General features: G+C 37.6%; 1 long non-coding RNA gene across 1 annotated transcript; it reads left to right on the top strand.

The window, feature by feature from the left end:
- The first annotated feature begins 13,707 nt into the window (after positions 1 to 13,707).
- LOC127539168 (uncharacterized) lies at positions 13,708 to 24,226 on the top strand. Its single transcript, XR_007947880.1, has 2 exons — positions 13,708 to 13,865; positions 23,549 to 24,226. It is a non-coding gene; the product is annotated as an uncharacterized LOC127539168 (long non-coding RNA).
- Positions 24,227 to 24,433: the final 207 nt, after the last annotated feature.

Genomic DNA, 24,433 nt, shown 5'->3' with positions numbered 1-24,433 from the left:
GGAATTAATTTGATTTGGAAAGTAATGTTTCCTTTCTCTTGTAAATGGCCAAGTGCAAAAGATCTTGGAAAAAAATATCAGCTTTTGACTGAATCTTTGTCAAATAATATCAACAGATCAAATAATGAACCTTTAAATTGCTTTAAAACTTTATATATACAATTTTAATTGACTCCTTTATAGTCCTCAACACTGTAATATATCAGTGGTTGAATTAATTATTGAAGAAATATACAAATTAGTATATCACATACCAGAGAATGAGTTTGTCTATGTAAGGAACTTCTCTCTCTGAAGATGTTGAAGAATAGCTGAATCCTCCTTTCTGATGAAAGAGAACATGGCAAACATCTAATATAATATAATTAGAGTTCCAAATGGGATATATAACCTAGATCAGGAGCTCTTCATCTGATGTTTATGAAAAAAAAATCTTCTTGTCTATGATAATGTTCAGAGATCAAAAAATACAAAGGAAATTGATAACAATGTATAAAACTTCAAAAACCATTCCCAGTTGATAAATTATCATGTGTTATGAACAGGAAGTTATCAAGGGAAGAAAAATGACAATAATTAAAAGGGCAATAGGAGGGACAAGCACACTAATGCATTATTGGTGGAGTTTTGAATTGGTCTACCCATCCTGGAAAGCAGTTTGGAATTATATCACAAAAGTCATCAAACCATGCATACTCTGATTCAGCAATACCACTACCAAGCTTATACTCTAAAGAATTCAAAGAAAGAATAAGACCTGTAAATAGAAAAATATTCACAGCAGCACTTTTCATCATAGCAAAGAACTGAAAACAAGTTATCTATCAATTGATACATCTCTGTGCGACTTTATAGTACTTGAGTTTTATAATAGAATACTACTGTGCCATAAGAAATTATAAAAGGGAAGGATAAAGAAAAATCTGTGAAGACTTTGTAGAAACTGATAAAGAGTAAAATAAACATAAAATAACACAACATTAGGAAGCTAAAATACTGAAACATTTAAGAACTCTGACCAATCACAACTTTATGATAATGAAGTGTTCTTCCTACTTGTTGATGGAGAAATAGTACAGTGTGGGTACCAAAGGAGACATTCTTTGCAGAGACTATAATTTACAAGAGGCAGTGAGATGGATAGAGTGCTGGGCCCAAAATCAGGAAGACCTAAATTCATATGTGGCCTCAGATACTCATTAGCTGTGTGACCGTGGGCACCCCTAACTTCTATTTGCCTCCATCCCCTGGAGAAGTAAATGGCAAACCATTCCAGTATCTTTGCCAAGAAAACCCCATGGACAATAGAGTCTACAGGGTCTTGAAGAGTCAGATAAAGTCTAATATTTTTGGTAGAAGAGAACACTTTGATGGGAATAGGAGAAGAAAAAGAGATTGAGGGAAAGATTAAATAAGAATAGTGGTAGAAATAACACCCAAAAAAGAGGAAGACTTATAAAGTTAATTAATAGTTTCATACACAATCCCCATTTTCTTGCCTTCTCTGTATATAGAAATATTCATGTTTGTTAATTTCCTCATTTAGAATGAAAATATTTTAAGTTACAGTGAGATGAAAGTTAGATTTTGTTATTTTTCTAACTGGATTCATCTTACCATTTTTTAGACTTCAAATTTATATCAATGGAAAAATAGACAAACTTTTGTTAATAAGGAACATGATTTCTGGCTACACAGGGTTATTGAATATCACATTTTTCTTTGTGGTGAGTTTTCAGAGGTAACCGTGAGAGACTGTTCAACTGGAGTCCTGGTCAAATTAATATGTGATATCTCCATTATTAAAATGTAAACTCATTGGTCGTAAAGAATGTCTAATTTCCTATTTGTATCCCCTAACACGAAGGCAGTTCTTTGTACATGGGATGCACTTAAATGTTTTATTTATTCATTCATTTAGAAACTCATATCCAGAATGCAGTAAAATTTATTGAGGGAAAGACGTTTTTGTCCAGCTTCAAATCGAAGTTGGCAAATGAGGGATGGGTCCATTCAGGGCCAGGTGTTAGAAATTGTCAAGAGAATGAATGAGGTAATGTGGCATTCCAGAAGGGACCTGGAATTAAGTACAGACGCTAACATTTTCTCATTGTAAACTCATGGGGAATATTTGACCTCTCTGAACTCTGGTTTTCTCATCTGAAACAAGAATAGTGCAATGCTGTAGTTTTTACCTCACATGAATCTTGTAAGGAGCAAATTAAATATATATATATAATTGTAAGTGAACAAATATATAATTGGCATACATATATTTGTATGTATAATGTATATGTACATTGCAAATCCTTCAACATTTTCTACTTCTATACTAAATGTATGATCATTAGAACTGTATAAACACCTATAATTATTTCTGGTGTGGGAATTGGGATTTCAAATAAAATTTTGAGGCAAGCACTTTTTTCATATGCCAAGTAAGCTGACAAACTACTTTTGAAGCAGTTTGGAATCAGAGTAAGTTGATCACGAAACAGCATTCTTAGGATGCGGGCTTTGGAGAGGAACCAAAAATTGATCATACATTGTGATATTCACATTGTATGCTGCATATAAGCTATATGGGGAGCTAGAAACATAGGCAAAGAAAGGAAAGGGTTAGAAGTTTAATCAAGTTTAAGATAATTGTTTCTGTTGCATGCCATGATACAAAATCACAAGCTGTTTGATATAAAGTTGAAAAAACTTAAATCAACTGCATAATATGTATGTAGGTAGTTTGACCAGTATTGATATGATTTAAATGATTGTAGATGAAACTCAATGCACTGGGTGGGACTCATTAGGGCAAAAGTACAATGCCTCTTTAATATTTGTATTTTATCCTATTTTTATCTTAGTTTCATAAATTGGATTGAACACTTCTATTTTAGTAGAATCACTAAAAAAGAAGTCCAAGGTGGTGTTAGGGGTATCAGCAGCAACCCAGTAAAAGGAGGATATTATTAGCAAGCTGCTTGCTGGGATGTTTATTAATGGCATTCCAAAATTGTAGTGGTGATCTTGAATGTCACATCTGGGGGAAGGATTGAAGAAGCAGCTTCACAAAGGTGGGACCAGGAGGCTTCTGAATACCATCCATTATTTTTCACATGAGAAAAAAGTGCCATTGCTCTTCAAAATGCAGTGTACCATCTTACTCACTGATTGACATTCCATGTAGTGACACTGAATGGATTGAAATGTTTAATTTCAAGAATCCATGGTGTCAGGAATAAAGGAGTGAAGGATGAGCTCCTTTAAAAATAACTCCCAAAATGTTCAACTTTTTCCTCTCTTGTTGATGGAACTTGCTATGAAGCCCATGGTATTCTCTGACTCAATTAACTTTTTAGGATTGCTGCTTTTGGCTTTCTCTGTCTCTCACTGTGTGTATGTGTGTCTTTCTATGTGTTCCTCTCTCTGTTTCTGTCTCTATTTCTGTCTCTGTCTTTGTCTCTTTATCTCTCTCTGAATCTGTTTGTGTCTGTGTGTCTGTGTGTCTCTCTGTCTCTCTTTGTCTCTGTGTGTGTGTCTCTCTGTGTGTTTATGTCTTTTTATCTCTTTCTGGTTTTGTCTCTTTCTCTCTGTTTTTGTCTTTTCTCTATTTCTTTCTCTGTGTCTCTATCTTTTTCTGTGTCTGTCTATCTCTGTTTCTTTGTCTCTGTCTCCTTATCTCTGTCTCTCTATGTGTCTCTCTATCCTTGTCTCTTTCTTTGTCTCTCTATGTATCTATCTTTCTTTCTCTGTCTCCCTCTCTGTACCTCTGTGTGCTGGTGTCTCTATGTCTCTGTCTCTCTCTGTGTCTGTCACTCTGTCCATATGTGTACCTTCATGTGTGTATTTATAACTCTCTTTTCCTCTCTTCTCTCATATAACAAGTTCCTGTGTAAATAAACTGCTGTGATTATACATATGTGAGTAGCCTTTCTATGAGTCACATCTGGATTTTCAATACCAACCTTCCCATGATTATTATATTATAGTTCCTGGACCTTGGACATTCAGAAACTTGGAATAGATAGGAGGAAGTTCAATTTAACTTCATGAACATTTGTTAAGCATCTACTAAATACCCATCACTATACTAGATACTAAGAATACAAAGACAAAACAAAAAAGGTCCCTGTCCTCAAAGAATCTGCTGGCTCTCATCTTCTCTCTCAACCCCAAGCCTTTTTATAAAACCTAGATTGTGGGTACTTGATCCCAAAGGGTGGATTGTAAAGAGCAGCCATCTGTGCTGACTTCATGGTTATCAGTATGGCAGACACAGCCATCTGCTCTTCAATTCAGGTATGCTCAGAGACCAGAGGCAGCTAGGAAGTACAATGGTTAGAGTGTCAGGCCTGAAATGAGGAAAACTCATCTCATGAGTTCAAATCCAACTTCAGACAGTCACTAGCTATGTGACCCTGGGCAAGTCATTTAACTCTGTTCGCCTTAGTTTCCCCATCTATAAAATGAGCTGGGGAAGGAAATGGCAAATTACTCTAATGTCTCTGCCAAGAAAACCCCAAACAGGGTCATAAAAAGTTGAATACAACTGAAAAAAATGACCCAACAACAACAGAGTCTACAACAGGGGTTGTCTCTGACAGACCCCTGCAGCAGTCCTAACCCTCAATTCATAATGGAGCTGTCAGTGAATTATTCCCTTATGGTCATTGTCCCAAATATGGCCATGGTCCGAAATATGGTCCCATTGTCCCAAGCAGCTTCCAGTTGACACAGCCTATTGTATACTCCCAAGAAAACTGAAAGATTAATAACTGAAAACGCTGCTTACTGATTTTATATATCTTTATTATGAGTCTCATTTAAAAATACAACAATGAGTGACTCAAATAGACTGCTTTCTGCACTTTTAGACTAGATGTATTGATACCACTCTGTTCTATTCTTTACAAACTTAATCAGAAAGATCTACAGGCTGGGTGTCTTACCACTATATCAGACGCATGAACATCAGCGGTGAAAAAATAACTATGGGAAACAATAAGCCACTCTTTTCTTTCACGCATATCTTTCATACATGTCTGCCTTTAAACCCAAACGACCCCTATGTCTAATAGAGAAAGATATATAGATGATCTATACATCATAAAGCTAGCAAGACTTGGAGTTTTTTTTTTTATTCATTTATTTCAAATCCAAGTCTCTTTACTCTAGATTCATTTAACTACTAGTACTTAAAACCTCCCTCCTAGACCACTCCCCAGTCTCTTCCAACTTCACATAGATTATCTTGTCCATTGAGAATGATTTCACATCAAAGTCATATCCTCAGAAGTCTGTCATGCTGCTTTCCTCCTCCCCAGCTCACTCTTTGGCCTGCTCACAGGCTGCCTTGCCCCTGCATGAGTACCTCCACCATAACGTCACCCTTTCCAAATACGCTTTATATGGTGTCTTTTCCAATTAGACTGTGAATCCTTGAAATTCAAGATCATTTTGTTTTCTTTTTCTTTTTTTTTAATTCCCAGGATTCAGTACCATGCAAGGCACATAATAATCATTTAATAAATGCTTTATCCAGTCTAACATAAAAATACTACCTCCTTACAAATAAAGAATGAAATTCCATATTAATGTTCTATAAGAAATGATTTCAGAAAAATCTGGAAAGACTTACATGAACAAATGCTAAGTGAAGAGAGCAGAATCAAAAGAACATTATAAAAAGAAACAACAAGATTATGTGATGATCAACTGTGATGGACTTGGCACTTTTCAACAGTGAGCTGATTAAAGGCAAATCCAACAGACTTGTGATGGAAAGTACAATCCACATCCAGAGAACTATGGAGATTGAATGTAGATCAAAGCATAGTATTTTCACATATTTTGTTGTTGTTATTTGTTTGCTAGGCTTTTTTTCCCCCCTTTGGTCATGTTTTTCCCTCTTTTGATCTGATTTTTCTTGCACAATATGACAAATATGGAAATATGTTAAGAAGAATGATAACATGTTTGACCTATATCATAATGCTTTCTGTCTTGAGTGGGGGAATGGGTGGAGAGAGGGGAAAAAGTTTGGAACACAAGATTTTGCAAAGGTGAATGTTGAGAACTATCTTTGCATGTATTTGGAAAAATAAAGTATTATTAAAATAAAATTTAAAAATAAAAAAGAATGAAATTACAGAGTTTTACAAGTTCGTAAAACATTACTTTCAAGCTGATTTCAGGAAGCAATGTGATATAGTGAAAAGTCAAATCAATAAGCATTTATTAATTGATTACTATGTACTGGGTATTGGACTAAGTCACAGGGATCTTCAAACTTTTTAAATAGGGGGCCAGTTCACTGTCCCTCAGACTGTTGGAGGCCAGACTATAGTAAAAACAAAAACTTTGTTTTATGGGCCTTTAAATAAAGAAACTTCATAGCCCTGAGTGAGGGGGATAATCATCCTCAGCTGCTGTATCTGGCCTGCAGCCGTAGTTTGAGGACCCTCAATTCTTACTAAGAATTGAGGTTACAAAGAAAGGTCCTATCATGAAAGATTATTGGAGTGGATACTCTAATTTGAGTTCCATTTATATTACTAACTTTCTGTGTGAACTTTGACAAGTCACTTTATGACTCAGTTTCAGTTTATTTGTCAAATATGAAGGTTAGACTGGAATTCTGAGTTCTCTTCCATTTCTGACATTCTATAATCTATATACTTTAAATAAATATGATTAATCCAAAATGAATGCAAAATAGCAAATTCTATGATCCCATGAGTATGATTAATTTATCTAACTTCAGGGAACACAGGTTGTCATTAATTCCCAGATGAGCAGGGAGGGCAAGGAAAGAGTTCTAAAGGAGGAAGTTAGTGAGTAACCTATAATAGGTGTTCACAGAACAATATGAGCTTTTCTAGTTCCTGATATACTTTTTTAGAAATAATAAATACATATTTTAATATGAATATATATGATATATATCATAATTAAATAATAAATACATAATAAAATCATTGAAGGAATTGAGCTATAGAAACATATATTTGTAAATATATATCTGGGAGCAGCATCTTTCTCTATATCCATCCAAGCTCTAAGATAAAAAGTAAGAAAACAGGCAAAGGTTTGATTTTTAAAGGCCCAGATGTTTCCAAAGATCCAGCTAGTTAGAATTTTAAGTAAAACCTTCGAGTGATTAGCAGATCTGTTTTCCCTGTAGGCCAGAGGCAGAATAGGCAACAAAATTGAGGAGTGCCAGGAAAAAACTTTTGAGACTCGAATTCAGATCTCCTGGAAAATATAGGGTTTTTCTACCTATACTACCCTGATATTCAGGGGAAGGGGAAGAAGAGGAGAAAGGAAAAAGGAAAGAGAGACTGGGAGGGGGGAAGGTCTTACTGAATGAGATTTTTGTTATAGGATTGAACTATAATCACAGTGAACTTTTGTGGGATACTTTCCCATTTAGGGACAACTGTTGCCAAGCTTCCCCCACTTCTATATAATTATTTCTGCATCCCAATTAATACATATGCCCTTCCTCCCTCCCCCTTTCCCACCCTGCCCAAGGAGACCTGTTGCAAAGAATGAAAGCTAAGTCTACTCAGAAGTGGCTATCACTCCTCCCACCTTTGTCCCTCACTTCAGACCTAGGAAGAAAGACCGCCATGGGGACAGTTGCCCCAGACAACCTCCCTAACAAAAGCACAGCCAGCCCTGTCCCCCTGGAGTCCATCTGAGGAGACATTTGTGGCTACCACATCCGAGTTTGTTCTGCGTTGTCACCCTGCATTACACCACCACACCCCATCAGATGACATAACCTCCTTCTCTCCACCTCTGCCTCCCCCTTCATCCCCCACCCCTCTTCCTCAGGCTGTCGTAACTCAGCCCTGGGTGACACATCCCTGCAGAAATTGGAAACCTGATGACTCTGTGTGTGCAAGCCTATTTGTTTGTTTGTTTGCCTGCTTAAGGGTGAAGATGCTTCAAAGAACCAAACTTGTTTTTCAATCTCTTCCTTTTCTTCTTCACTTCTGACTCACCAGCCCCACAGCAAAAGCTTCAGAGGTATCCCTGGGCTAGGAGCAGGGAATCGGGAGCCATTCCAGTCTCACGGTGTCAATGCATGCATTCCCAACTGCTCCAAGCATGGGACAGGATAAGAGAAGCCACTAAAGTGAAGTAACTTGGAATGAGGAAAGAGACAAGGCTGTTGTAATCCCCTTAGATCTGATGGAAGCAAGAAACAGCTCAGGAAGCTGCTGGTAAACAGGAAAACAGAGGACCCTCTGGGATATGTCAAGGGCCCCTTTGGTGCCCACCAGCTTTTTCTCTTTTTCGATCCCCACCCTGAGCCAGCCTCTTCTGCCCACCTTTCTCTGGGTGATCTGTTTACCCCTCTTGGGTGGAAGGTGACTCACACTCACATTTGCTGCTCAGCAAGAAGTTGAATCATAGACTGCTCATAGAATCTAGAGCTGAAAGGAACTTTGAAGATGTTCTAGTTCAGGGATTCTTCACTTTTTTTGTACCTTGGATCCCTCGAGCATGATGAAGTCAATGGATTCCTTCCCAGAAGAATGTTTTTGTGTTATTGTTGTTGTTTTTGCATGGCTTGCCCAGGATTACACAGCTAGGAAGTATTAAGTGTCCAAGTCCTCCTCAGGTCCTCCTGACTCCAGGGCTTGTGTTCTACTCACTGAGCCATTTAGCTGCCCCCAAGAAGGATTTTTTTTGAAAACATAAAATACATAGGATTGCAAAGGAAATCAATTATTTTGAAAGAATTAGCAAAAAAAAAAAAAAAAAAAACTAACAAAATCACAAGACCCCCTGATATCTAGTCTTATCCTCTCATTAATAGACTATAAAAGTAAGAGAGCTAAAGTGGCTTGCCCAAGACCACACAGCTAGTAAACAACAAAGCTAGAATTCAAATTCAAGTTCTTGGACTCCAAATTCATTGTCCTTTCCTTTCCCCCACCCAGGTAGCGTTTTTATGTAACTCTTGATAGACAAAATACTTTAAATACGTCATCACAGCATTTCTGGCAATGTGAGTATCACTAGTCCCATTTTGAGAGAATGACAGTAGAGACCTAGTCAGATGAAATGACAAATGGTTACTGCAAGGCCAGGATTAGAACTCACACTTTAAAATACCAATGCTCTTTCCAAAGTACCTGGATGTCTCTCTTTCTCTTGATCAAGTAGTTGGAAGTTTGGGTTACTCTTCTCAGGGTCTGTGAGCAGGGTCTTCCCAAATGGATCTCAAGTAAACCAAAACTGAGGTCAACAGTTTAGCCAATTTTTATATTAGCCTAGCATAAAGGGAAAAGCATTACTATCTAGGAAGGCAAACCTATTTTACCTTGAACTTGTGAAGCTGATTACTTGAGGTAAGGGTGAGCTTTTACTTTCATCTCTACTAAATCTTATTAAATTTAGTCCAGCCCTGGGATCGTTAGATCCTGATGCTGTCATTCAAGGTGTTAAGCTATTCTTCCCCAACATATTCAAATCTGATAAACATACCATTTATACCTTCATCCACATCTACTAGAGAAAACAATTCAATTCAATAAATAATTCTATTCAATAACCATTTATTAAGTATGTGCCAAACACTATGCTAAATTCTAGAGATACAAATAAAAAAAGAAAGATAATCCATGCCTTGAAGGAGTTTACAATCTTGATTTCAAGTTCTGGCACTTCTGATTAAAAGTAGTGTGATCTTAAGCCATCCCACTCTCTGAGCCTCATTTTTCTCCATCTTTAAAATGGATATTACAATATTTGCATTCTCCATTTCATCAGATTGCCATGAGACTTATTATATATAAAGTTAAATTTAAAAAGAACTACCTTATTAGCTTAGGCACAGAAAGAAAAAAATGACCCATGACCACACCACAGTTAGACTAAATACAGATTTGAATCTTCCAAGAGAAACAGTTTGTTCAGTGGATTAACAGTGACCCAGAAAACTTAGCACAAGCTCTTAACTGGAATGTATATAACCTAGGTCAGATCACTGTGCCTTCTAATTCTTCAATTTCTCTATCTATTGAATAGAAATAATAGTGCTGGCTTCTGTCCTGGACACAGTAGTCAACTAATGTGCATTGAAAAAAAGCAAATTAACAAAAATTATTTTCAAATTATTAGCATATGCATATACTTTTCATATATACGGATATACTAGAACTATAGAAGTATAAGGGAAATAGATGATTGATCCCCAAGTCCTCTTTTTCCCCATGGAGGGGAAGTGACATGCTTAGGGTCATGAGAAGTTTTAATCCAAAATTTGAAACTTCAATGACACTAAACTTAGTTGTGTTGAAATGGCCACAGAACATAATAATATGAAGGGGGGTTATGTTGAATCAAATGTGTAGGTCTTCTAGTCCTCTATGGCAGCAAAGAACAGTTTGACCTCAAAAATCATGGTTTTTGATTCTTGAAACATGGTACTGTATAATCAAGGACTATAGTAACATAGTAATCTACTGTTTGACTACAACTTCTGGGATAAGAAATCACTATTTGACAAAAACTGCTGGGGAAACTGGAAAATAGTATGGCAGAAACTAGGCAGAAAGCTGGAAAATAGTATGGCAGAAACATAGACCAATCTTTCATACCATATACCAAGATAAGGTCAAAAAGGTACATGATTTAAACATAAAAGATGATACCATAAGCAAATTAGGAAAGCAAGGAATAGTCTGTCAGCTCTGTGGAGAAGAGAAGAATTTATGACCAAATAAGACATAGAGAACATTATGAAATATAAAATGGATAATTTTATTATATTAAATTGAAAGGGCTTTGCACAAACAAAACCAATGTAACCAAGATTAAAAAGGAAAGCAGAAAGATGGGAAACTATTTGCACAGCAAGTATTTCTGATGAAGGGTCTTATTTCTCAGATATATAGAGAACGGAGTTAAATCTATAAGAATACAAGTCATTCTCTTAATTGACAAATGGCCAAAGAATAAATGGAATTTGAATGCAGAACGGAGGATACTATTTTTATTTTTTTGTTTTAGTTTTTTGTGGTTTTTCCTTTTTGTTCTGTTTCTTCTTTTACAACATGACTAACATGGAAATAGATTTCCTTGATTGTACATTTACAATCTATATCAGATTACTTGCCATCTTGATGAGAGGAGGGGAGGAGAGGAAGGAGGGAAGAAGAAAAACTTGAATTCTAAATTTTATAAAAATGAATATTGAAAATTCTCTTTACAAATAATTGAAAAAATATTATTAACCAAAAAAAATTATTGTACTAGAAGCTGAAGCAAGGAAATGAAATAAACATTTATTAAGCACCCACTGTGTGTTACTTTTACTATGCTTAATCTTTATTAAATATAAAATATTACCATATATCTGAAGGTGGAAAAACCAATCCCCTGACTGAAGGAAACTGAGGTCTAGAGAACTTAACTAATTTGCCCAAGCTCATACAGCTTGTAAGTGGGAAAAAAATGAGAAAATGAACCATGATCTTCTGACAAGAGTACTATCACATTTTCCACTACCCCATGCAACCACTCTCTCTGCAAGCACAAACCTGCCTATTATTCATAAAGAGATCAGCAATTAGCCTCACATGGCCCTGAACTCTTGAAAATTCATTTAGGGTCATTAAAATAAAACAGGGCCATTAAACTTGACCTTAGATCAAAGATTCATAAAGTTGAAAGAAAACTTAAAAGTCATCTATGCCAGCCTCCTACCCAATACAGAAACCCAACCTAAGGCATTTTTAACAGATACTGTTCTGAGTGTTGGGAGACTTTTTGAAGCACCTGTATATTAGTTTCAATTTTATCACTGACTCTCTGTGTAGCCTTGACATTTCTGGGTCTCTATTTCTTTATCTGTTAAGTTTGAATGATATCTTACCTGACTGAAAATGCTTCTGGACCAAATGATCACTTGAAGTCTTGTCCCAGTACTAGAATCCAAATAAGCATGTGACATAAGGTGAAAAAAATTAGAAATCTGCCTTGCCTGAATTAATTTCAGACTTTTCAAAAGACATTTCAAATCAGATTGTTTGCCTTCTTAGAGAGGGCAGAATGGAAGAAGAGAGAAGGATAGAATTTGAAACTCAAAACATTTTTTAAATGTTAAAAAATATTTTAACATGTAATTGGGGGAATAAAATATGATTTAAAAAGAAAAAGTTATATTTACAACTTTGGAGTAGAAGTCCTATAATTTTATTGTACACCATACGAAGTATATAAGTAAGAAAATAAACCAGTGGACTTCAGCTCAGTTGATCCTCACCTTAAATAGTGAGAGTAATAGAAGAGATAATATTACAAAACTGTGAGACTTAGATATTTTCATATATATGAAGCACTTTGAAAACCTTAAGGCACAATTTAAATATCTACAATTAATAGGATTACTATTAACTTGCCATAGCAATTTTAAAACTCTTAGCATTTAGAATAGGGGATATTAACTTGGAGTCTGTGAATAGATTTCAAGGGGTCTATGAACTTGAATGGGAAAAAAACAATTACATCTTTATTTTCACTAGCTGCTAATTGAAATTTAGCATTTCCTTCAATTATGAATTATTTTAAAAATTATTCTGAGAAGAGGCTTCACTAAATTGCTAATGGGAGCTGACCTTAAAAAGGGAGAAAAAGGGTAAAAATACATAATTTAGAGATAGATGAACCTGATCTGGTAGACTACTTAATGAATTCTCTAGTGAAAGCAAAACATTTCCTTGTTTCCATATCTTTGGTCAAACACAGCTGTGTATGGTGTTTGGCCCATGACACAAACCAGTCAGAAAGACTTCTGTCATGTTTCCAAAATATCTATTTTCTAGTTTAAGATATTATAATGTAATATTTCAAATATCTGTGATTTGTCAGCATAACCAGCATAAATCAGCATTGTGGTCTATTGACATACATCACAAGTCTATTACATCTGAGTAGATGACTTCATGAATTTCTTTGGATGAAAAATGAATTATCTGATGAAAAGCTTTTATGTAAATGTGTAAAAAAATTACACATGACTGATCCTCAACAGACAGACCCTCGTTATGAAGGTCATTCTAAGTCTTTCCAGTTTGAGAGAACTTTCCAGGCTTTGGTTCCACTAACACAGCTTTCAAGAATCAAAGATCCCTCTCCACTTTATCGGGAAGTATTGGAGGAAGACATGAGCGGAGACCAAGACACCAATCAAATCCTCAGGAAACTCCTGCATTTTAGCCTCCTTTCATTGCATGATTTTCCTATGTCGACAGCATCTAAGAATCTTGGATTCTATGGACAAAAGAAAACCTTAAGAGGTTAACCACCTAGCTGATGTCATATCCTCACTTCAGATAGACAGTAGAATAATATTCCAAACCACCCTGCAAGAGAGACTTTCCATTCCACTGAATTTAGAGTCTCCTATTCAGAGAGGAATAGTCTTCATGATTGAAAATTAGGTTCTTAGAAAACTGGAGAATTTTGGGGAACACTATAGAGGGATTTCTTGTTCAGAGACAAATTGGATTAGATGGATTCTGAGGTCCTATTCAATTCTTGAGATTCTGTGATTCCATGATTTCCAGTTTTGACAAAGTTCAGAAAGCAGAGAGCTCCTCTCTGCCCATTTGACTGATAAACAGGAAGGCCATTCAGGTCTCTAAATAGCCACAGAGTCCAGGGATTGGCAAAAAACCCTTTCTGGAGAAGTTGGGCGGGTTGCTTGTCACATGTGTGGATTCAGAGTACAGCTGGCAAAGGCCCTGCCTTACCATATGCTTTCATCCAGATGGTCACGGGTCAACTCTATTCCAGCATGTCAGAAGCTTCCTTTGTTTTGCAACCCAGATAGTATGGAAGATATCCAGGTAGGTGCCCGGAACAAATACTCCGATGATCCATGACCCAGGAAGAGGGCAGTGTGGGGTAGTGGAAAGAGAAATAAAATTAGAGTCAGGACCTTGATTCAAAACTTTAGGCAAGTTACAAGACGTCCTTTAGGACTCCTTTTCCTTATCTGTAAAATAAACTTAAGAACTGGATTAGATGAGCAATCCATCAATCAACAATTGTTAATAACGCTCCTGTTATCTGTCAGTGCTAGGAATTAGAGACAAAAGACAAAAATTAAATATTCACTACCCTCAGAGAGCTTACAAGAGAAGTATATACATATAAAACTATATGCTAATAGCAATATGATATGCAATTGAATGTCATGACATCACTTTCCTTATGTCATGATCCTCTTTAAGAACAAAGAACAAACAACTTTTGTGAAGAAAGCTGGCCTGAAATTAGTTATTTGTAAGATTCCTCCCTCCCTTCCTTCCTTCCTTCCTTCCTTCCTTCCTTCCTTCCTTTCTTTCTTTTTTCCTTTCTTTCTTTCTTTCTTTCTTTTCTTCTTTCCCTCCTACTTTCTTTCCTTTATTTCTTTCTCCTTCCCTCCCTCATTTCCTCCCCTTTGTATCATACACCTATCCACAGATGCTAAAAGCATTGTTTTTCTCTTTTGTACTTCTGAACCCTCCCAAGATATCTTAGAATTTAGTGATTCGATTTCTTTCTTAAGGACCAGGCCTTAAACCAAAACCACTCTAATTCTAATTGGCCCCAGATAGGTCCTAGGCCAAGCCTCATTTGGTCATCTATTGACTCAGATTGAATTTAAATAGCAATCATTTCAGCTTTGGCCAGAAATCCCTGAGGGTCTTCCCATCCCAGATTCATTCATTTATTTATTTAGATTTTTTTTTTGGACTAGGTGGAAGAGAAGATGTTTTGTCTCAATTGTTACCTAGACTAAATCACTGAATGGGTGTGGCTTCAGTCACACTGAGACCTGTTGAAGACCTTAGCTTAAAAAGGCCCAGGTCCCCCACTACATCTAGGGCCATCTCCATCATCCTGATCCATATGTTGCCATTGGACGCAGATGATTCTGGAGGGAAAATGAGGCGGGTGACCTTGCTTAGCCTTCTCTCACTTATATCCATTTCACTTGCACATCCTGGCATCCCCTCCCTAATGTCATGGTCCTCTTTGAGAATGATGGACAAACAGCAACAACAACAAAAGTAATAATAGCTGACAGTTACTTTCAATGTGCCAGGCACTATATTGAGTATTTTTCAATTACCTCATTTGATCCTCATAACTCTGGAAGGTAGATATTATTATTATTCCCATTTTATGAATAAGGAACCTGAAGCAAAGATTCAGTAACTTGACTGGAGTAGCAAAGCTAGTAAGTGCCTGAGATTAGATTTGAACTCAGTTCTTTCCGATTCCAGGCCCAGCACTCTTTGCTACAGTACTAGCTACCGCTGACGAAATACAAGTTATTGGTGAGGGAGGTGGGTACGAGCAGTTGGGAGATTGAGGAAAGGCTTTATAGAGAAGATAATACTTGAGCTAAGTCTTGAAGGAAACCAGTGATTCGAAGAGATGGAGGTAAAAAGGGAGTACATTCTAGACACAGGACAAAGATATTGTGTATGAGGAAGCATTAAAAATTCAATCTGGCTAAACTACAGAAAGAAGAAATGGGAGTAAATGTACAAAGCTGTAATGTGAAATTACATCCATGTTGTTAAGGGCTTTAGAAGTCAATAAAATTTATTATTTAATCTTAACGGTAATAGGGAGCCATTGCAGTTTATTGAGAAGTAAGGTCTGTACTTTAGAAAAACCCCTTTGGCAGATGGGGGAGTGGAGAGATGAATTAAAGTGGGGAGAGAATGAAAGCAGGAAGAACAGTCAGGAAGACTAGCCATGGCTTAAGGAAGAGATGGTAAGAGCCTGAAGTCGAGGCATAGCTGAGGGAACAGAGTGAAAGGGTTGATAATGAGAGATGTGGCAAAGGAAGAAGCAAGATCATCCCTAAGAATCATTCTAGTTGTAAATCTTTTGACTGAAAAAGGGGCTCCAACTTTTATAAGAGGTATATGGTAATAACATCTCCAAAAGTACAACCTATGTGGTGTAAAAAGGAAGATGATATATGGTGAATATGTAAACAGAAGACATTTCAACCAAGAAGGAGCTAGGAAGAGTCATGGAGATTTCAGCAGGGGAGAAGTGTTTGAAGTCGAGAATCCAACAGTTTTGGGGTCCAGACTATCAAGTAGGGAAGTCCTAGAAATATTAATTTAGAGCTAGAAAGTATCTGAGAGAGTATTTAATCAACCCCCTCATTTTACAATTGAGAAGACTAAGGAGCAAGAAAAGGAAAATGTCTGAAGAGAAAGGACTTGTCTGAAGTCATAGAGATAGCAAGGAACAGAGTAACATATGAACCCAGGTCCTCTGATTCCAGACACAAATTCTTTCCCACTGTTTTCTTAGGATGAGAAAAAGACAAAAAGTTCTTCCACTCAATCACCCAGTCTCTCAGACTGAGCATTTCTTTTGTTGCTGTAGTTCAATCGTTTCAATCATGTCTGACTGTGTCAGACAAACCCCTTTTGGGTTTTCTGGGGAGAAATACTTGGAGCAATTTGCCTTTTCCTTCTCCAGCTCATTTTACAAATGTGGAACCTGAGGCAACCAGGGGAAGTGACTTTGACTTACCCAGAGTCACACAACTAATAAGTATCCGAGGTCATATTGAACTTGGGTCTTCCTGACTCTAGTCTTACCGCTCTATCCACTGCACCATGTAGCCGCCCTGAGCCTTTATTTACAACCCACTAATTTAATCTCTTATGATAGTTCCAGACTTAAATGCAAGGAAGCACAATACAATTGTGCTATTGTTATATTAGTAAGAGCTTGTTGTATTAGTTGTATTAGCAAGAGCTTTGGGTTTGAATCCAGACTTTACCTTCTATTACTCAGGTATTCTTAAGTAAAACACTAGCCTCCCCTGAGCCTCTGTTTCTACTTGTGTGAAATGAGGGGGTTGTACAACAATTCCTTCCAGCTTGAAACCCCAATGACTGGTTGCAGTGCACCTCAGCTCCAATTATTATAGCCTAAGATTGTGTGAGCGTCTTTGGCTAACACTTCACACTGGTGAGTCATTACAGTCCACTAAAGCCCATAAGTCTTTTGGTTGTACTAGTTGGCTTTGCACAGAAAGGGAAAGAAAAGAAGGGGGAAAAAACTCAGCTACTAGTTCTGACTGCACTCCTAGCCCCAGTCAACCATCTCAACTACATATGACTTTGGTTGCAAGGGGAACTTGGTGAGAAAAAATGGGTGGGCAAAAGCACCACTGCTACTGAAAAACAATAGATTATTGATGGTGGGCAAAGAAGGCATCCTGATCCTGACCTTTCCATTACTTGATGGAGAGATCTTGGGCAAACGTGTCTCCTCCTAATTTCATCCTTGATTTTATTTGTTTGAGTTTTTGAAGCAGTCAGGGTTTAAGACTTGCCCAGAGTCCCACAGCTAATAAGTAGCTGAGGTCAAATTTGAACTCAGGTCCTCCTGACTTCAGGACCAAAGCTCTAGCCAATGTGTCACCTACCTTCCCCCCTCCTTGTTTCTTCATCTGTAAAATGATGGAGTAGGACTTCTACACCCTAAGGTCCCTTGCTGCTCTAAGTTTGCGAAACTATGACCACTATCCTAAAAGCATTTCTATTGATTTGGAAGATATCTAGTTGTCCAGGAAAAAAACATACTAGAAATCATCATATTCCTTTTTCCATCTCTATCCTTCTCCACTTTCCTGTTTTCCCAATGAGTTTCCTACCAATGCAAAGGGGTTCAGCTGTAACACACATGAACACATACATACATACACCAGATTCTAATATCCTGAAATGGTACTAAAAATTCCCCAGGAGTTTTGTATATGTCCAATTTGGACCCTGGAACCTAGAAGTCCCTTAGGGTACCTGAAAGGACGAACCAAAGCCATGTAGGCTTTCTGAACTTGGCAGCTGCAGATAGAGAAGAAAAAGCCCAAACATAGCCAGCCCCTAGAAGCCACTGTCCTGCTCTGCCAGGAGTTTCTTGGCAGCTAATTCACACACAGAAAGGTTAACAGGATGTGCCCGTCCCCCTCCGCCCTTGGCTCCAGCAAGAACAGCCTCATGGTGCCCTTTCAAGCAAGTGTACAGCAATAAGGCAAACAGGCATGCTGAGGAGATTGCAACATTCTCCTAGAGGAGGTGGGCACAGCCCAGGCCAGCAACTGCCAAGAGACACTGGCAAGAGGAGAAATAAAAGGGGGTGCAGAGAAAAAGGGAAAGAATGCACACAAACTGGAAAGTAGGTACCCCAGGCCAGCAACTGCCAGGAGACATTGGCAAGAGGAGAAATAAAAGGGGTGCAGAAAAAAAGGGAAAGAATGCACACAAACTGGAAAGTAGGTACCCCAGGCCAGCAACTGCCAGGAGACATTGGCAAGAGGAGAAATAAAAGGGGTGCAGAAAAAAAGGGAAAGAATGCACACAAACTGGAAAGTAGCTCTAGGTAGGGACAGCTGTAACCCTTTGCAAAAAGGGGAAGCCGGGGAGCAAAGCCATTCTGTGCATCAGGCACAATGGATCTTTTTGTCCGTCTGTGATTCTATCTGGGTCTGTTAATCAATCAGTCTGTATTTCAGGGTTTTGTATGACACATGTCAGAATGTGTGAGCACATGCATGACCCATATATGCTAGTGTATCATTTGTGTATTTTGAATCTGTGTTCTGCTGGAACATATGCAACGTATATGAATGTGATTGGCTGGGGGTGTTTCAGGACATGCCGGGGGATTTGTGTGTGTGTGTGTGTGTGTGTGTGTGTGTGTGTGTGTGAAGGTACACACAATACAGTAGGAGCATACATCTGGAGAACAGATCCCTAATAAGCGCAGTGATTTATTATAGAGCTTGGAGTCCCTGAAAAGTTCAGAACTCACCATGGTGACTCATGTCTGAAAAGTTCAGAAACGCCTGCCTTCCCATCTAGATGGGCTTCTGACCAAAAAAGTCATTCAAAAGGCCCACTCTTCCCTACTGTGGAAAAGGCAGGAAAATAATGTTGCAACATTGCTCCCGATTATTGCATCAATAATGTGTGATGACAGGTTGGGCAGCAGGGGCCTGGTTAGAGATTTGGATACTCCCCCTACCATCAACCCCGGACACACACACACACACACACACACACACACACACACACACACACACTCTATGGAAGGAGAGGACCAACACAAGTCTGCTAACAGTCTACAGAGGCTCTTGGGAGAAGGAAAAAAAAAATCAGGAATAATGCCTTATGTTCCCTTAGACTCCCCTCATAGAATCAGAACTTAAAATGTCAGAGCTAGACCTTAGAATAGGGAATTTCAGGCCTGGAAAGGATTTTCGAGGTTAGTCTAAACTTCCAGGTAAACCAAACTGATAGAGAAGGAAAACGAATCTCAGAAAGATATTTAAGCTCCCACATTTGATTTTGTCCTATCAAAACAACTCCCCTTTAAGGATCTCTTTCTGGGAAGGAATTTTGCCACCCATTTGCAGTTACATGGCAGTGGTAAAGTTTTTTAAAGCTCCATTATTAAAATAAAATTTAAAATTCATGGTCTTTAAAGTTGCATGAAGACATTCTTACAGTGGTTTGTGTGAACAGCTGGCGCTCATTTAAGGCAGCTATGTTGTAATGGCAAGAGCACTAGGTCTGAAGGGAGAGGAGTGGGATTGGCTTCCTCTCTGGCCTGCTTTTTACTTTAGTGATTTTACTTCTCTGAATCTCATTTTCTCTACCTGTAAAACAGAAATAACCCTGACTACCTCAAGGTTGTGGGGAGGATCAAATGAGATATCTTATAAGACATTTATTTATTAAGTCAACTACTATTTATTAGACTTATTTAACTTTTTTTTTAAGAAACAAAAAATTTTAAGAAGAATTTTTAAGAAGGGTTAAGTGAAGAGCCCAAGGTCTAATTTGAACTCGGGTCCTGAACTCCAGATCCAGTGATTTATCCATTGTATTATTTAACTGCTCTGTTAAATGCTTACTATATACCAGGCATTGTGCTAAAAACCGGGACCACAAAAGAAAGACAAAAAAACAGTTCCTGCCCCCAAAGAGATCATAATCTAATCTACAGACAAATATAGACAGGGTAAATAAAGTGCTTCATAAACCAGAATCATTATATACATGATACAGTGAGAAGACTTCTAGATTTGGAGGTGAAGGACCTGAATTCAAATCCTCTCTCTGATACTATCAATATAGCCTCAGGTTAGTCATGTGATGTCCCTGACCTGAGCTTCCACATCTATAAAATAAGAGGCCTGGACTTCTTGACTTCTGATATCCTTTCAGCTCTAAATCTATGATCCAATAATCCTATTAATGTTGTGTACACAATCTTAACTCATTGTGTACTCAAGCTTCTTTTCCTGTTATTAGTCAATCAATCAACAAACATTTTATTGACTATGAACTATCTATCACTTACTTAATACAGAGAGACCTAACTGGAAGAGAAGTTAGATCTCTTTGCAGAATAGGTCATACTGAAATGACATTTAAGATTTGCCCTTTTATGCTTTCCTACCTTAACCTTGTGAAGCTCCAGGGAGTTTAAGGATTTTATTCTCATTTTATAGAAGAAAAAAATGAGGCAGCAGAAGTTGAATGACTTTCCCAGAGTGACCCAGTAAGGAAATAGCAGAGACAAGACTCTTTCCCACACCGGCACAACTACAGAAGCTACTTCTCTGTATAGTCATAACTCATGAGCTAACTGAGGACGGGTTCCCTTGAAGAATGTGGGCTTTGGACTTTTAGGAGGAAGAGAAGGTTGCCACATCATTTCCAGTTTGCAGAGATGTGGAGGTCTGTGGAAAGGTTCCACCTCCCCCTTCCAAAACCTCCTCTTGTGGGTTGCTGGTGCCAGCCCACTCCAAGGACATGAACTCTGGCAGTCGTTGTCGACCACACTATGGAAAATAAAGCAGAGCAAACATGATCCTTGTCTTCCAACTCCATATTTAAATATTTTTATTTAAAAGGATGAAACCAACAGTCAAGCCCTTGTCCCTCAGCCTCAGCACCTCCTGGGTATAGAAGCAATGAGCTGGATGATTATTTGTCATCAGTGCAGTGGAAGAGATCTCTCAGGCACAGGCTGGACCAGAAGATCTGAGATGTCTCTTTCTTGTTATCTACTTATTTTTGGTTTTTATTAAAGCTTTTATTTTCAAAACATAAGCAAGGATAATTTTTCAACACTGACCCCTGCAAAACCTTGTGTTCCAAATTTCCCCCTCCTTCCCTCCACCCCCTCCCCTAGCAATCCAATATATATTAAACATGTTAAAATATGTGTTAACTCCAATAGATGCATACGTATTTATACAATTATCTTGCTGCGCAAGAAAAATCAGATCAAAAAGGAAAAAATGAAGAAAAAAAATTCAAGCAAACAAAAACAAAAAGAGTGAAAATGTTATATTGTGATCCACACTCATTTCCCACAGGCCTCTCTCTGGGTACAGATGACTCTCTTCGCCATAAGATCATTAGAATTGATCTGGATCATGAGACGTCTCTTTCAAACTCTCTGGTGAATTCTTATTGCATTCTGATATAGTCAGATCCTATCTGGAATTCTGTGTGCAATTTTGGACACCACATTTTGGGAAAGATGTCAAAGACCTAGAGTAAGTTCCGGTTAGAGTGATCGATGTGGTTAGGGTCTCTGAGATACAGGGAAGAATTTTCTGACAATTGTAGGTGATCAGTCCTCCATTACTGAAGCTCTTCAAAAGGAAGGTGAACAACATCTTATCAGGAATATTAGAAAAGAGATTCCTATTCAGGTTTGAGTTAACCTCTATGACCTTTCATTAGATGATAAGCTCATTAAAGGCAGGGATTGTCTCTTGCCTCTTTTTTACAATCAGCATTTAGTACAATGTGTGGCCGATAATAGGCATTTAATCAATGTTTGTTGTTATTGTTTACACTTCATTCTTGAAGAGAACCAATGACATCACAAGGATAATCTCTTGATTAACACAAATTGGATTTAAGTGAGGCAGGATTGCACAGAGTTGTCAACTTCACTCTCTCTTCCAGAGTCTACAGAATTCAGTGGCAAGAAAAAGTCAATATGACTCTTACTAAATGTTTATTGAGTGGTAGATGATTCTTTTCTATATTGTGATTCTAATGCAGTTTGAAGAGCATCATCAAGCAAAAAAAAAAAAGAACCACCATTTGCTAATTAGTCACCCAACACCCAGAATCCCTCAAGGCCTCCCCAGTCTTTTAGGAGACCATGAGGGAAGAGTGAGAGATGGAAAGTGAATAACAGAAATATTTAATAGAAAGAGTGCTGGTGTTGGTATCAGAAGACCTGGATCCAAGTCCCACGCATGGCATTTGCTAGTTATGTGACTTTGGCTGAATCACTCAATCTCTCTGAACCTCAATTTTCATATTGGTAAAATGGAAATAATAACACTTGTACTACCTACCTTTGAGGACATTTTCCAGAGAATGATAAGGATCAGATAAGATATTGTATGTAAAATCTTATGTAAAGTTTAAAGTCATGTATATTTAGCCAATGACATTAAATTTAAGTGAAGGAATTTTCTCAGCGTGGCAAAGGAGAGTCACAGAATCTAAGTTGGAAATGATATCAGGGCAACTGAGTTCAGTCCATATGTGAATTAATATCCCCTCCACAAAATACCAGACAAGTAATTTGTCAAGCTTTTGCTTAAAGACCTGAAGTGAGCAGGAAGTTACTTTCCACTTTCCACTTAGAAAATTCTTATTATGAGAAATTTATGCTCCTAGCCCAACTATCTGGGACCAGCCAGATCCAGTATATTTCCATTTTCTATGTGAGATCCCTTCCACTACTTGACCACCTTATTCCTACTTATTCTTCTCTTCCTCAAGCTTAATATTTCCAGTTCTTTTAATCAGTCCTTATATAATATGATTTTAAGTTAGATCTCTATCTTGATTGCCCACTTCATAGTCTCTTCAGTTTCTCCAACCTTTTTAGGAGTGGCACCTAGAACTATGCAAAATACTACAAATATGATCCAACCAAAGTAGAGTACAATGAGATTATCATCTCCCTAGTTTAAAGTGGTTTTGTTCTATTCCTCCTTTCAGCAAAATAGCTGGAGAAGAACTCCCATTCCTCTATTCCTTGCCCCAAATAGTGCCTTGGAACAAAGAATAGATCCCATATGACTTGGGATTTCTATTCCAGTAAATTTACAATGGAAACTTGCAGCATAAAGCTCTATAGACTTGGCGGAAAATTGGGATTTCTTTAGACTGAATGACAAAAACTAATCATATTCAAGTTATGTCGCAGTGTGTTTAGAACTTTGTATGGAAATCCTGAGTGTCTTTGAAAAGATGTACCTGGTAAATCTAGATGTAAGAAACCTTAGTGAACTTTCTGGGTTACTAAAAGTATTGTAGACAAATAAAGTGGGGTTCAATACTTAAATACCTTAATATTCAATCTATATTTCCACTGCAGAAGCTGTCAAGAAATTAGAGGAGATATTTTTGCTGGTAGAAATAATAATGAATGCATTAAATCCATCTATCCACAGATCAAGAGTGGACTGAGAACAATTTTGGAGACTTTATGCTACTTGAGGATTGGGCAGATTCTCTAAGGACGGACACCCAGCTGAAGATACAGAGTGCTCCCAGAATTAGTGCATGCTAATCATCCAAGGAGTAATCCGCAAAATCCAATCACCCAAGTCAAGGAACTACCAAAGAGTGGTTAGTCAACAGCATTTGTTTTTCACAGATTTATATATTTGAATGACTCACCCACAGTTGACTGACTGAGGGGGGAAAAGGGGATGAGGGGAATTAGGATGTGAACCATCAGACTGAATGAGAGAATTAAAGCAAACCAAGATTTCAAAGTGCTCTTAACTATCTGTTAGAAAGCCAGTAATAGTCCATATTGGATCTGTGTAGTTTGCATGGGTCAGAAAAGAATACGTCCGAAAGTGAATAAATAAAGAAATGAAAGAAAAGCCATTTATTAAATATCTATTTTGCTCCATTAAAAAAAAAAAAAGACCCACTTCACCTATATAGTGAACCACCAATTTGAGATCTCAAGAGCTTTCTGGAGAACTTTGTAATCTTGTGAGACATGGGAAACACTGGTACAGGACTGCTCTCATCAAAGAGGTACTCTAGGGGCAAAGCAGAATTGTAACAGCTGAAAAGATGTGAGATGCACAGATTTAGATACAACTCCACTCCATATGAACATGAACTACTTGTGCTTGACCAACTATTTAGTCTGATCAACCACTGTCAAACATACTATACTAGAGACAAATGACTCCAACATAAAGATGTCATTTTGATCTTCTTCAAGCATGAATGACAATAGCCAATCAATCTATTTAAGCATACATTTCATGGAATTTCTGAGTGCTCTCTCACTGATAGTAGTCCCTGGATAAAGC

This window comes from Antechinus flavipes, chromosome 1 (genome assembly GCF_016432865.1).
Source record: "Antechinus flavipes isolate AdamAnt ecotype Samford, QLD, Australia chromosome 1, AdamAnt_v2, whole genome shotgun sequence".
Taxonomy (NCBI): Eukaryota; Metazoa; Chordata; class Mammalia; order Dasyuromorphia; family Dasyuridae; genus Antechinus; species Antechinus flavipes.
Note: the sequence above shows the minus strand (reverse complement) of the source record. Positions and strands in the feature narration are given on the sequence as shown.